The sequence below is a fragment of the Palaemon carinicauda genome, chromosome 8, assembly GCF_036898095.1.
Source record: "Palaemon carinicauda isolate YSFRI2023 chromosome 8, ASM3689809v2, whole genome shotgun sequence".
In the NCBI taxonomy this organism is placed as follows: domain Eukaryota; kingdom Metazoa; phylum Arthropoda; class Malacostraca; order Decapoda; family Palaemonidae; genus Palaemon; species Palaemon carinicauda.
The window spans coordinates 110980268-110992365 of record NC_090732.1 but is presented as its reverse complement, the minus strand read 5'-3'; the positions used below and the strand labels follow the sequence as shown (position 1 = coordinate 110992365).

At 38.0% G+C, this 12098-nt stretch overlaps 1 protein-coding gene across 1 annotated transcript in view; it reads left to right on the top strand.

The window, feature by feature from the left end:
- Positions 1 to 1809, top strand: part of LOC137645405 (acidic fibroblast growth factor intracellular-binding protein-like) — a 138050-nt gene extending 136241 nt beyond the window's left edge. The window contains exon 7 of the mRNA XM_068378209.1: positions 1 to 1809. This exon is cut by the window's left edge and continues 477 nt beyond it. The gene's annotated coding sequence lies outside the window, so the exon portion shown is untranslated.
- The last annotated feature ends 10289 nt before the right edge of the window (positions 1810 to 12098 follow it).

Below are 12098 nucleotides of genomic sequence, written 5' to 3'. Positions count from 1 at the left end.
ATAATATACAGTTGGGTTGTATGTATGTTTGAATGGTTAAGGGTAACTGAATTATGAATCAGAAATATGCCTCTGTATGATGAATTGTTTTAATTTTGAACGTGTTTTTGAAGGAATCAAAAAATTTAGTACAAAATAGCTGATCTTAAAGAGATATTTACAAATTAGGAAGATTTGTGGCATTTAGTACGCCTATCGTGCCAATGAGTATTAGCAGAAGCTTTTTAAATTTTTTCTCATGTATATTTTAACAATCTGCAGATCAGCATCATTGTTATATATTAGCCAGAAAATTGTCTTCTAAGGTTGAACTTCAGCATTGAGAAAAATAAGGTTTTGCACACAAGCTCCCTTGCTTAGTAAAGAACTAAGCAATTTTTTGAGAACCCAGTACATCATCTTGTTGGGATAGCTTTGAGGAAATGACACCCTAACCTTAGAGTGTGTAAAAACATTTTTGTCAGTAAAAATTCTTTCATCTCAAATTAATTTGGAATGAAAGGAAACATTTCCAGGTATAGTATGGAGTGACTTGGAACAATTCTGGGTATAATAATCTAACTACACCATCATCAAGAATTATCAGTAGATGTTTTAGACCTCTTTTGTAGTGCTTGAGATTATCAGGTGACATTAATTTTGTGACACTAAATGATTATTGTGTCTCAAAGTTTAGTAAAAAATCAATTCTTTCGTTTACATGGGACTTCTGTATGTGCGTACAAGAAATAATTAGGTCATATATTCATAAATTCTGAAATATTAAATTCTCTACATCTAGTACTGTAAGTTATAATGACGTATCTTTTTAAAGTAATGAAATAAAGGTAAAACAACAAATAAATTTTCATTTAATTCAAACACCATCTGTATGTCTAGTCCACTATATGAATTGCACTATACAGTATTCTTTTTGTAAATTGGTTTACCAAAAAAGTCAGATTTCTAGGGTCTTTTTGGACTCACGTGAAGGATTTGTTTATATATACAAGGTGAAAATTGAAGAAAGGTAAAGTTTAGATATTTGGATAGCCTGTTGAATCCACACAAGTGAATGGCCTACAAAAAGTTTTTTAAACCATACAACTGGGAAAAATGTATGTAGTATATTACCACCTACTGTGTGCTGTGCAACAATGCCATAAATAGTACTTTCACAATAGATGGCAAATGGACTTTAGCTTAGGTCATTATTTGTACTCCTACATATGTGTTTTTTAATGTTGTGTGAGAGCTTTCTTTTCTTTACCGGAAATCATTCCATGCTTGCATTTTTAGTAAAGCTGGTAAGTGTAATATAAGATATAGAATTCTCACTATTTCCTGCATCAATACTGAACAAATAAGTTTATATCATATTACTATACCCCAAATGTTGTATGCAAGTGGTTAATGTTGATTAAATTCTTGTATACGGTAATGTATGGGATTTCTGGTTAAAGATATGCTAAGTAGTCAGTCCTAAATTATACCTATCAGTATTGATGATAACATTGTTTGAGGAGGTACTCAAAATTACATATTGATTAGTCATAGTACTGAAGTTTCTTGGAATTTCATAGTTATTTTTATTTTTCCTATTTACCTGCATCAGCTCTGGCTTTCACACTAAAACATTCGATGAAATATACAGTACTTTAATTAGCTCTTTGAATCTTCAAAAATGATCTGCAAGGTCTCCATGTCAATACACAGTGATATGTGGGTTGTATAGTAAAATTGTAAAGAAAAATCTTCAATAATCTTTGACCTTTGTATAATAATTGTCATTGTTGTTGGTGTCACTAGATAAATAGTATGTATAGTTCCTTTTATTGTATTCATCACTTTTCCACATGAAAAAGAATTGGAGTAACCCAAAAATGTCATTTAACTCTGTCATGTTTCCTATTATAAATAGGTTTACTATGTTATCACAAAAGTGTGCTCTGATTATAGTTAAATTATAAGTGATGTAACAGTTGTTAATCACTCAGTTTAGAAGAACAGTCTGAATTCTCAAGAATGGGAAAATTTATCTACAAGAGAATGAGACAATTCCTGGTACTTACCTGTTGAATAATAGTCATGAAAAGACTCGACCTCAAGCACAATTTTCTGAGTTAAAGTGTTTGTAGACTTGAGAGTAGTCCATAAGATTTCATTACGTAATCCTCCTGTTGCTTTCCTTCAGAAGTATGTAATCTAGTGTATACCCTCTCAATGGCCTTGATTCTTGACTTAAATCTAAACCAACAAGGCCTGAAGATCACTGACTATCTTTTTATTGGACTTTCAGTTGCCAGATACTGGCTAGGTTACATTGTTAGAATCATCATTAAAGTAATTTACTTCTTTTTATTATTACATTACTTCTATACCATAAATTGATAATGCGCAGATGCCAGATACTGGCTAGGTTACATTGTTAGAATCATCATTAAAGTAATTTACTTCTTTTTATTATTACATTACTTCTATACCATAAATTGATAATGCGCAGACATCTATGAACTACATTCAACTATGAAAATTTTTTAAGCTTTATTCTTAGCAACTGTAAGAAGAATAGCATGGAATTTTTCATTAAACATGGTCAGACTACAAACCACCTATGAGTGTTAAGTTGGAAGCCCAACATTCCTGGTTTGCTTCATTTTAGGCTAACAGCAAATGTTTTTGGTATCCAAATTAACAATTGGTTCACCATCTAAAAAGTTGACATATGCTTTATGTCAAAGTAGCAACATTGCTCATTGACTAACTTATAAATCTCTTGGTAAATTCAATATTTTTTTTAATAGATATATTGATTGAATTACAATGCATATAAGCATTGAAGGGAATAAAGTTCAAATTATAATCCGTAAATTTACAGTAACTCATAAAATTTAAAATGCTCCATTAAAATCCTTCTAATGGTGACACAAGTCTAAAAATTTAAATGATGATAAAAGTGAAAAATATAACTCAAATCCTTTGTAGTTAATTTAGATGAATTCAATCATGAGACTGCTTTCCTCTTTGTAGAGATTTTTATGTCTAGAATATAATAAAGATAGTACTTTATTTAGAGTTAAATTTGTGACTATGCTTGAAAACCTTTTGTTTTAAATCTGGTCAACACACTAAATTTCTCCTTGATAATCTTACGTACTACTTGTGCTACTTTCTTATAGGATCTATAGTTCATATCAACTAAGATCATTTGTGTGATAGGCTTAAAATATAACTTAAATTGTTTTCAAGCACCCCTATATCCACTGTATTATTAGAATGAATTACAAATATATTCTGAATAGACTGGAAAATACCTAACTAATTAGCAGCTGCTGTTCTGGCATTTTGTTTTGATACTTTTACTTTAATTGTCTCCTAAAATCCTAAGATTATTTTGTGTATATTATTGCCTTTTTAAAAGTGCCTTAATGCATTTTGGAATAGTGAAGCTTAATTGTAAATATTCCAGTATGCCAAGTATTATAGACAAAGATATTCTACAAGCAAATTTAATGGCAAAGCAGACATATAGACATTTTGTTTGGAGATCAGTCCTATTACTTTCTGGGATGAGTTTACTCCAAAATATGATGTGGAAAATAGAAAAGTGAAAATATCTTAGACAGTGAGCTTTACTTGGAAATTAATAAGTACTGTATACACACAACAGTAACCTTTTTAACCTAGGCTTTGTTATTTGTTTATTTTTAGAGTTTGTAATGACATCCTAGAAATATACCGTATGTCATTGTAGAATGTCATAAATTTTACTTCCTGTATTGTACGTCATTACTCTATACAGGTACTGTATCACAAGCTTAAAGGACAGTCTTCAGTAAATATTTATACTTATATTTCATGGAGACTTAGCCATAGCCTTTGCTCACACAAGCTTTGTCCATGAGATGTTTAAAAATTCAAGTTTCTTGCATTACTTCACTTCCAGAATTAGAAGCCCTTCAGATTAACACCTGGCTGATTGTATTTCTAATGTAAGTATATTGTCTACAAGATATGAGGACTCAACAATAACAAACTACATATTTCATTTAGGGCACTTTTTAATGAAATTTGCTTTAATCATCCCTGATTTTTCCCCATGACTATCGAAAGAAAATTTAGATGGCAAAATGTTCTTGATACCTAATCTCTGTTGCTACATGACTGTTTGAATTATTTTTAAATTCAGTGTTAGAAGTGTATCCATCATAATGTAATTTAAAAAACCATTAAAGTGCTTTTCAACTCGGGGCTTACCTGAAGGGAGCCATCTATAATTTGTTGTGTAATTTACCAATGTGAACATCCTGAGACAGAAGTGTATGATAATCATTTGTTTGTTACAATGAATTAAAATAACTTTTATTGAAAAACTATTGTCTTAATCGAATAATGGCATGTTTGTCCATCTAATGCTAGACAACTAGTCTAACACAGTAGCCTTAAATACTTTAAAACCTTAACCCAAGTCCCATTGCACTGTAACAGCCCTGGTTACGTTGTTTCAACTCTAGACTAAGTTTTCAAAATTGCTACTGATACATTATTTTTCCAACAGTGTCATGAAAATTTGTCTATACTAGGACTAAATTGACAAAAAATATATTTTTTTTATTCATAAAAGGTCTGTACTTTGGCTGAATTTTCCAGACTAAAAATTTAATTTTAAATATTTAACTTAGCCGGTGAATATATAATAGCTGAGCCTCCGGCAGCTCGACAGAAAAACACACAAAAACTCGCGAGCGATCGCTATGAAGGTTGCGGGTGTGCCCACTAGCGCCAACTATCGGCCAGATACCGCATATACATGTAAAAAGACCCAATTTTTCTCTGTCGGTCTGATCGACAAGACGTACCATTACTCGCTGTTAACCTGGAGTTTTTCAACAGTCTTGGTGAAGTACTTCCTTTTGGTTTGAGCTTTCGCAGTGCAGGTGTTTTATCTTCAACTTAAATCTTGAACTCGTTTTTGGATAGATTTAATTGTTGATGACTTGGATTGTTTTTTGGACTTTCTTTGACTTTTAAATGGCCGACCCTTCCCTTAGTACGGAAGTGTGTTTTAGGCTTTTAGCAATTATCTTATCACGTTATAAATTGTTGTTGTTAATTATAGATTTTCCTCTATATATTTTATATCTCAACCGCCTTTATTAGGCCTCTTCGATTAGCTTTCCATTTATAATAAACATCAAGATAAATTTTAATGATTTGTTTATATGCGACCTTACCTATTCCTCCCCTAATCCGAGAGTAGGCGGTCCTAACTTGGAAACCGAAGTTAAACAACGTTGAGCCCTTTCAATCGTAAATAACTTTTACAGAGCAAATGATTTAAAACTTATTAAATGAATATTTTTTAGTAGATATTTTATGAAAGATTTTCTTTGAATAGTCTTCGTACTGTTTCAAAGATGAACTAACGTTTAGTTTATTATGCTACGCAGTTTGCGCTCTATCGTTACGATAGAGAGAGAGAGAATCACGGTTTCACTTTGCAGAAAGAGTAAATCGATTCTGACGTTTTGTTCATTCTTCTTTCAAACTTAAATGTTTTAAATACTATTTTAAAGGAACTTGTTAATTGAAAAACCTTTCAGTTTTTTCCTTTGGTCAAATAACCTGTTTATTGACGAAAGGTAAGTGGGCTTTTCTCTTCGGTGCGAAATCAAGAGAGAGAGAGAGAGAGAGGAAGAGAGAACGTTCCGATCTTTATTCTCGTCCCAAGCGAGTAACGTTGTTCTCGAGTCAGTTTTTTACTCTCGTCCCTAGTCTCTGTACGGGGAGAAAGGATAAAACGTTTTTAGTTTTTATTCTCGTCCCAAGGCACTGTACGGTGAGAGATTGAAAACGTAGTTTTTAATGAACTAGTGTTTAGTCTCCTTCCCAGCCACTGATCTTTTTATCTTAATATGTTTACTGTTTTTTGCTTGTATTAATGTGCTTACATTATACGACTTATTTCGCAATTACAGTATAACCTTTTGATGAGGGTAGAATTGCGTGCTTCAGGTAGAAATCAGTTTTATTCATGCCTAATGTGAATTGTTGAAAAATTCGATTTCAGTGAAGTAAGTGCAAAACAGAAAATCGTAGTGATAAAGTGATAATTGCGCAAAGTGTTATCAGTGTTGCGACCGAGGGTTCGTCTGTTCGTGGCTGTCGTTCGCCTAGTCCGAGACCTCTTGCAAGCTCCCAAGCCCAGGGGAGAAGTAATGTCGTACGACTTATGGGTTCGAGAGGCCTTGATCAGCGAACAGACGTTCCCTCTATGGTTTCAGGCGTGTTTCACCAAGACCGCCTCTACCATAAGACGAGCGAGACGATTTTCTCCTCGTCATCCGAAGGCTTTTCGCGTAAGAAACCGTGGAGCAAGGTTTCGAGGCCCTTTAAGCGAAAGTCAGTCCTTTCAGGACAGGTCCAGCGTCCTGGTTGTAGCCATTGGGACAGCTCTGACCCTATGCAGTCATCGGAAGACTGCTCGCCGCCTAAACAAAAGCGTAACACAGGCTCCGAGAGTCTTATTGTAGGCAAGGTTTTACAGTCACAGACGTTACCCTCGTCTCTTATCGCAACCATTCCCGTTGATCCTAAATGGGTTGTACGGCAAGACATGCAGAATAAGATTGCCTCTCTTATGGAGGACTATTCTGTTGAGCAGGTTCACGATGATCCTCGCCGCTTAGCTGATCGAGATCCTGGCCGTCAGCCGCCCAAACGAGCCTTTGCTCGTCCTGTTGACATCGACGTTACAAAGTCACGTCAATCGTGTTTTGTAGAGCCTCACTCGATGCAGTCCCGTGTTGACTCTCAGCCGCTTGTGGACGTTCAGCCGCTGCCGCTTGCTCTTGTTGACGTTCAGGACGTTCACCAACCAGCATAGTTGACTTGTTTTGACGTTGAGCGTCAAGCACCGCAGTCAAGAGTTGTTTTGACTGCTCAGTCTAAGCAGTCAAGGCAGTCTCGAGTTAACGTCGAGCGTCCTCCCGCACCTGTTGTTGTTGCTGGTCAGTCCTTTAAGCAGTTACATGACATAGCGTCCTTGACTGCTACTGTTGCTCCTTTGCGTGTAGACTGCTTGTCAAGCATTGCCACCACGGCAGGTCTCTCCCTTGCTTGAGACTCGGCAATTGTCGGACAAGGTTCCTTCAGATGAGGAAGTTGCTGATCCCCCTCCTACTGATATTCCCTTGAGGACTCTGTCAGACGGAGAGGAGCCTAAAGCTGCTCAGCCCTCTATTGACTTTAAATAAATCATGCTGATTTTTAAGGATCTTTGTCCGGATCTTTTTGTAGCTGCTGCTCCTCGTTCGCCTAAACGTCAGAGTTTACACTAGGCCTAGCTACTTCGAAGCCGTTGTTTTCTAAGCTAGTGCTCTCTCGCTCTTCTAAGAGAGCTTTACGTTTGCTAGGTGACTGGTTAATCACCAGGAGGAGTTTGGGGGAGACAGCCTTTGCTTTCCCTACTTTTAAGCTGGCTTATAGAGCGAGAGTCTGATATGACACGGGAGAAGTTCTCGGCTTGGGAGTTCCTGCCTCTGCCCAGATAGACTTCTCAAACCTCATAGACTCTCCCTGGCGCCTGGCCATGAGACGCTCCAAGATTTTATGGTCGACTTCAGAGCTAGACCATCTCCTGTTAGGAGTTTTTTTTCGAGCGTTTGAAGTTTTGCTGTACAATTATGTCATGCATAAACAAGGCTATCAGGGATGGCTCCAATAATCTGACAGCCACGTTCTCTGCAGGAACAAGTCCCTCTGGGATGGCTCCAATGATCTGGCAGCCATGTTCACTGCAGGAGTACGTAAGAGGCAAGTGCGCTCAATGTGTTCATTGTCAAGACAAACTTCACGATAAAGTCTACCAGGCTGTCTGGGCAGCATTAATGGAAGGCGACTGGATGGTCTCTCTCGACCTTCAGGAGGCATACTTCCACATTCCTATACACCCGGATTCCCAACCGCTTCTGAGGTTTGTTTACAGGAATGTGGGGTACCAGTTTCGAGCCCTGTGCTTTGGCCTCAGTCCTGCTCCTCTCGTGTTTACGAGGCTCATGAGGAATGTGGCAAAATCCCTCCATCTATCGGGAATCCGAGCCTCCCTGTACTTGGACGACTGGCTTCTCAGAGCATCGTCCAGTCTTCGCTGTCTGCAGGATCTACATTGGACGTTGAGTCTGGCCAGGGAGTTGGGACTTTTGGTCAACCTAAAAGTCCCAACTGATCCCATCCCAGATTATTCTATATTTGGGGATGGAGATTCGCAGTCCAGTTTTTTCGGGCTTTTCCGTCTGCCACCCGAATAGAACAAGCCCTGCTCGAAGTCCAACTAATGCTGAAAAGAGAACGTTTGTTCAGTCAGGAGTTGGAACAGTCTCGTAGGGACTCTCTCATCCCTGGAGCAGTTTGTCTCGCTAGGGAGACTACACCTTCTGCCTCTCCAGTTCCATCTAGCCTCTCACTGGAACTAGGACAAGACGTTAGAGACGGTATCATTCCCAGTCTCCGAACCAATAAAGGCATGCCTGAAATGGTGGGACAGCAATATCAGTCTGAGAGAGGGACTATCCCTAGCAGTCAAGAACCCAAACCACGTGTTGTTCTCAGACGCGTCGGATTTGGGTTGGGGTGCGACCCTGGACGGTCGGGAATGCTCGGGTCTGTGGACCTCAAGTCAGAAGAGCATGCACATCAACGGCAAGGAGCTATTAGCAGTCCACTTGGCCTTGATGAAATTCGAAAGCTTTCTTCGAAACTAAGTGGTAGAGGTCAACTCAGACAACACCACAGCTTTGGCGTACTTCTCCAAGCAAGGAGGCACACACTCCTTCACGCTGCTCGAGATCGCAAGGGACCTTCTCATATGGTCAAGAAATCGAGACATCTCCCTGTTGACGAGATTCATCCAGGGGGACTTGAACGTCTTGGCAGACTGTCTCAGTCGGAGGGGTCAGGTGATACCCACGGAATGGACCCTCCACAAGGACGTGGGCAAGAGTCTTTGGGCTACTTGGGGTCAACCCACCATAGACCTCTTTGCCTCCTCGTTGACCAAAAGGTTACCAATCTATTGCTCTCCAGTCCTAGATACAGAAGCAATCCACATAGACGTGTTTCTACTGGATTGGTCTCTTCTGGACTTATATGCATTCCCACCATTCAAGATAGTCAACAAGGTACTGCAGAAGTTCGCCTCTCACGAAGGGACAGGGTTGACGTTGGTTGCTACCCTCTGGCCCGCGAGAGAGTGGTTCACCGAGGTACTTCAATGGCTGGTAGACATTCCAAGAAGTCTTCCTCTAAGGGTAGATCTCTTACGTCAGCCCCTCGTAAAGAATGTTCATCAAAGCCTCCCCGCGCTTCGTCTGACTGCCTTCAGACTATCGAGAGACTCTCAAGAGCTCGAGGCTTTTCGAAGGAGGCAGCCAGTGCGATTGCGAGAGCTAGGAGAGCTTCTACCTTCAGAGTATACCAGTCGAAGTGGGAAGTCTTTCGAGATTGGTGCAAGCCAGCATCTATGTCCTCTTCCAGTACCTCTGTAGCCCAATCGGAGATTTTCTTTTACATCTGAGAAATGTTCGCTCCCTCTCAGCTCCCACGATTTAGGGCTACAGGAACATGTTAGCTTCGGTCTTTCGTCATAGAGGCTTAGATCTTTCCAACAATTAAGATCTCCAAGATCTCCTTAAGTCTTTCGAGACCTCTAAGGAACGTCGTTTGGCAACTCCTGGATGGAACTTAGACGTGGTCCTAAGGTTCCTCATGTCAGACAGGTTTGAGCCATTACATTCAGCCTCCCTGAAGGATCTCACCCTCAAGACGCTTTTCCTAGTGTGCTTGGCTTCGGCTAAAAGGGTCAGTGAAATTCATGCCTTCAGTAAGAACATCGGCTTTTCTACAGAAAAAGCCACATGTTCACTTCAACTTGGTTTCCTGGCCAAAAATGAACTGCCTTCTCGTCCTCGGCCTAAGTCTTTTGATATACCTTGCCTGTCAGAGATCGTAAGCAATGAACTTGAAAGAGTGCTGTGTCCAGTTAGAACTCTTAAGTTCTACTTAGCTCGTACTAAGTCCTTACGAGGTGGATCTGAGGTATTATGGTGCTCAGTTAAGAAACCATCATTGCCTATGTCAAAGAATGCTTTGTCATATTTTATCAGACTTTTAATACGAGAGGCTCATTCTCACTTGAATGAAAAAGACCGATGCTTGCTTAAGGTTAAGACGCACGAAATAAGAGCTATAGCAACTTCCCTGGCCTTTAAGCAAAATAAATCTCTGCAAAGTATTATGGACGCGACCGTTTGGAGAAGCAAATCGGTTTTCGCGTCATTTTACTTAAAAGATGTCCAGACTCTTTACGAGGACTGCTACACACTGGGTCCATTTGTTACAGCGAATGCAGTAGTGGGTAAGGGTTCTACCACTACATTCCCTTAATTCCAATATCCTTTTAATCTGCTCTTGAAATTTTTTTTTTTTTTTTTTTTTTTTTTTTTTTTTTTTTTTTTTTTTTTTTTTTTTTTTTTTTTTTTTTTTTTTAAATTGGGTTGTACGGAAGGCTAAGAAGCCTTTCGCAGCCTTTTTTGATTTGGCAGGTGGTCAAATGTCATTTCTTGAGAGCGCCCAGATTAGGGGTTTGATGAGGTCCTGTTGTATGGGTTGCAGCCCTTAATACTTCAGCTCCTGGGAGTCTTTCAGCATTCTAAGAGGATCGCTGGGCTTCGTGAGGAAGACAGACTAATAAGGCAGAGTAATCGTCTAAGTCAACTTCCTTACCAGGTACCTTTATATATTTGGGTTTTGTTATGATATAACTGTCAAAAACTCTAAGCATATACGCTGTAAACTTAATTAACTCTGGTCTCTACCCACCACCATGGGTGTGAATCAGCTATTATATATTCACCGGCTAAGTTAAATATTTAAAAATGATATTTTAATCATAAAATAAATTTTTGAATATACTTACCCGGTGAATATGTAAATTAAAGGCCCCCCCTTCCTCCCCGATAGAGACCCAGCGGGATGAGAAAAATTGGGTCTGTTTACATGTATATGCGGTATCTGGCCGATAGTTGGCGCTAGTGGGCACACCCGCAACCTTCATAGCGATCGCTCGCGAGTTTTTGTGTGTTTTTCTGTCGAGCCGCCGGAGGCTCAGCTATTATATATTCACCAGGTAAGTATATTCAAAAATTTATTTTATAATTAAAATATCATATTTCAAATTCAATATTATGCAAACCAATGATTTCCATTACGATTTCATTCTAATTGCTTTAAGGGGTTGTTTACATTTTGAAATTCAGAATATTGAATTCCTGCAAGTGGAATTTAATGGGAGTGAAGTTAATTATAAAACAGAGTAAGATACAACTACTGTACTATGACTACAGTAGTCCAAATATACTTATCCCTGTCAGTGATTCTTTACAATCTTCAATAAAAAGCAGGCTTTGCATGATAATGAATTTTATAATAAACCCAGTGCTAGAGTGTGATATATTTCACTCCAAAAAATAGATCTCGCTGGATGTTATCCTATATTTAAATTCATTATGTTTGTTTGATCCCACCTAACTCAATCCCAAAATGCAGGAAACTATGTGTGTGACTTTTTAGTCTTCAATTGATGAAAAATTTTCAATTATGGAAACAAATCAAAGGACATTCTGTTTAAATCAATGTTTTTTGGCCATCAGGTTTATGGAGTTTCAGAACTTAGCATATTAATAAAAAATAAACCCTTTCAGTGGTCTGGTTAGACTATTTATCAAATAAAAGATAATAGAAATCTGGAGTTATACTGTAAATATAATCATTCATAATATAGAATACCTGAAATTGTAACAGAACTGCATTCATTCACAATGTAAAACCCTTAATTTGATGCACATTTCATGCGTGTAAACCACCAAACAACTGTATTCTTCCATATTTTATTTTTATTATAGGTGTAACAACCTGGAATTTAAAATCTTGCTAGAAAAAAATTGTAATGACATACATGAACTTTTAATACCAATACCATCGTTGGATATTTAAAGTACTTTTATCAGTTAATTATATTTATTTCTGTGGTTTTTTTTTAGAAGTCCTTGATGGAATAATCA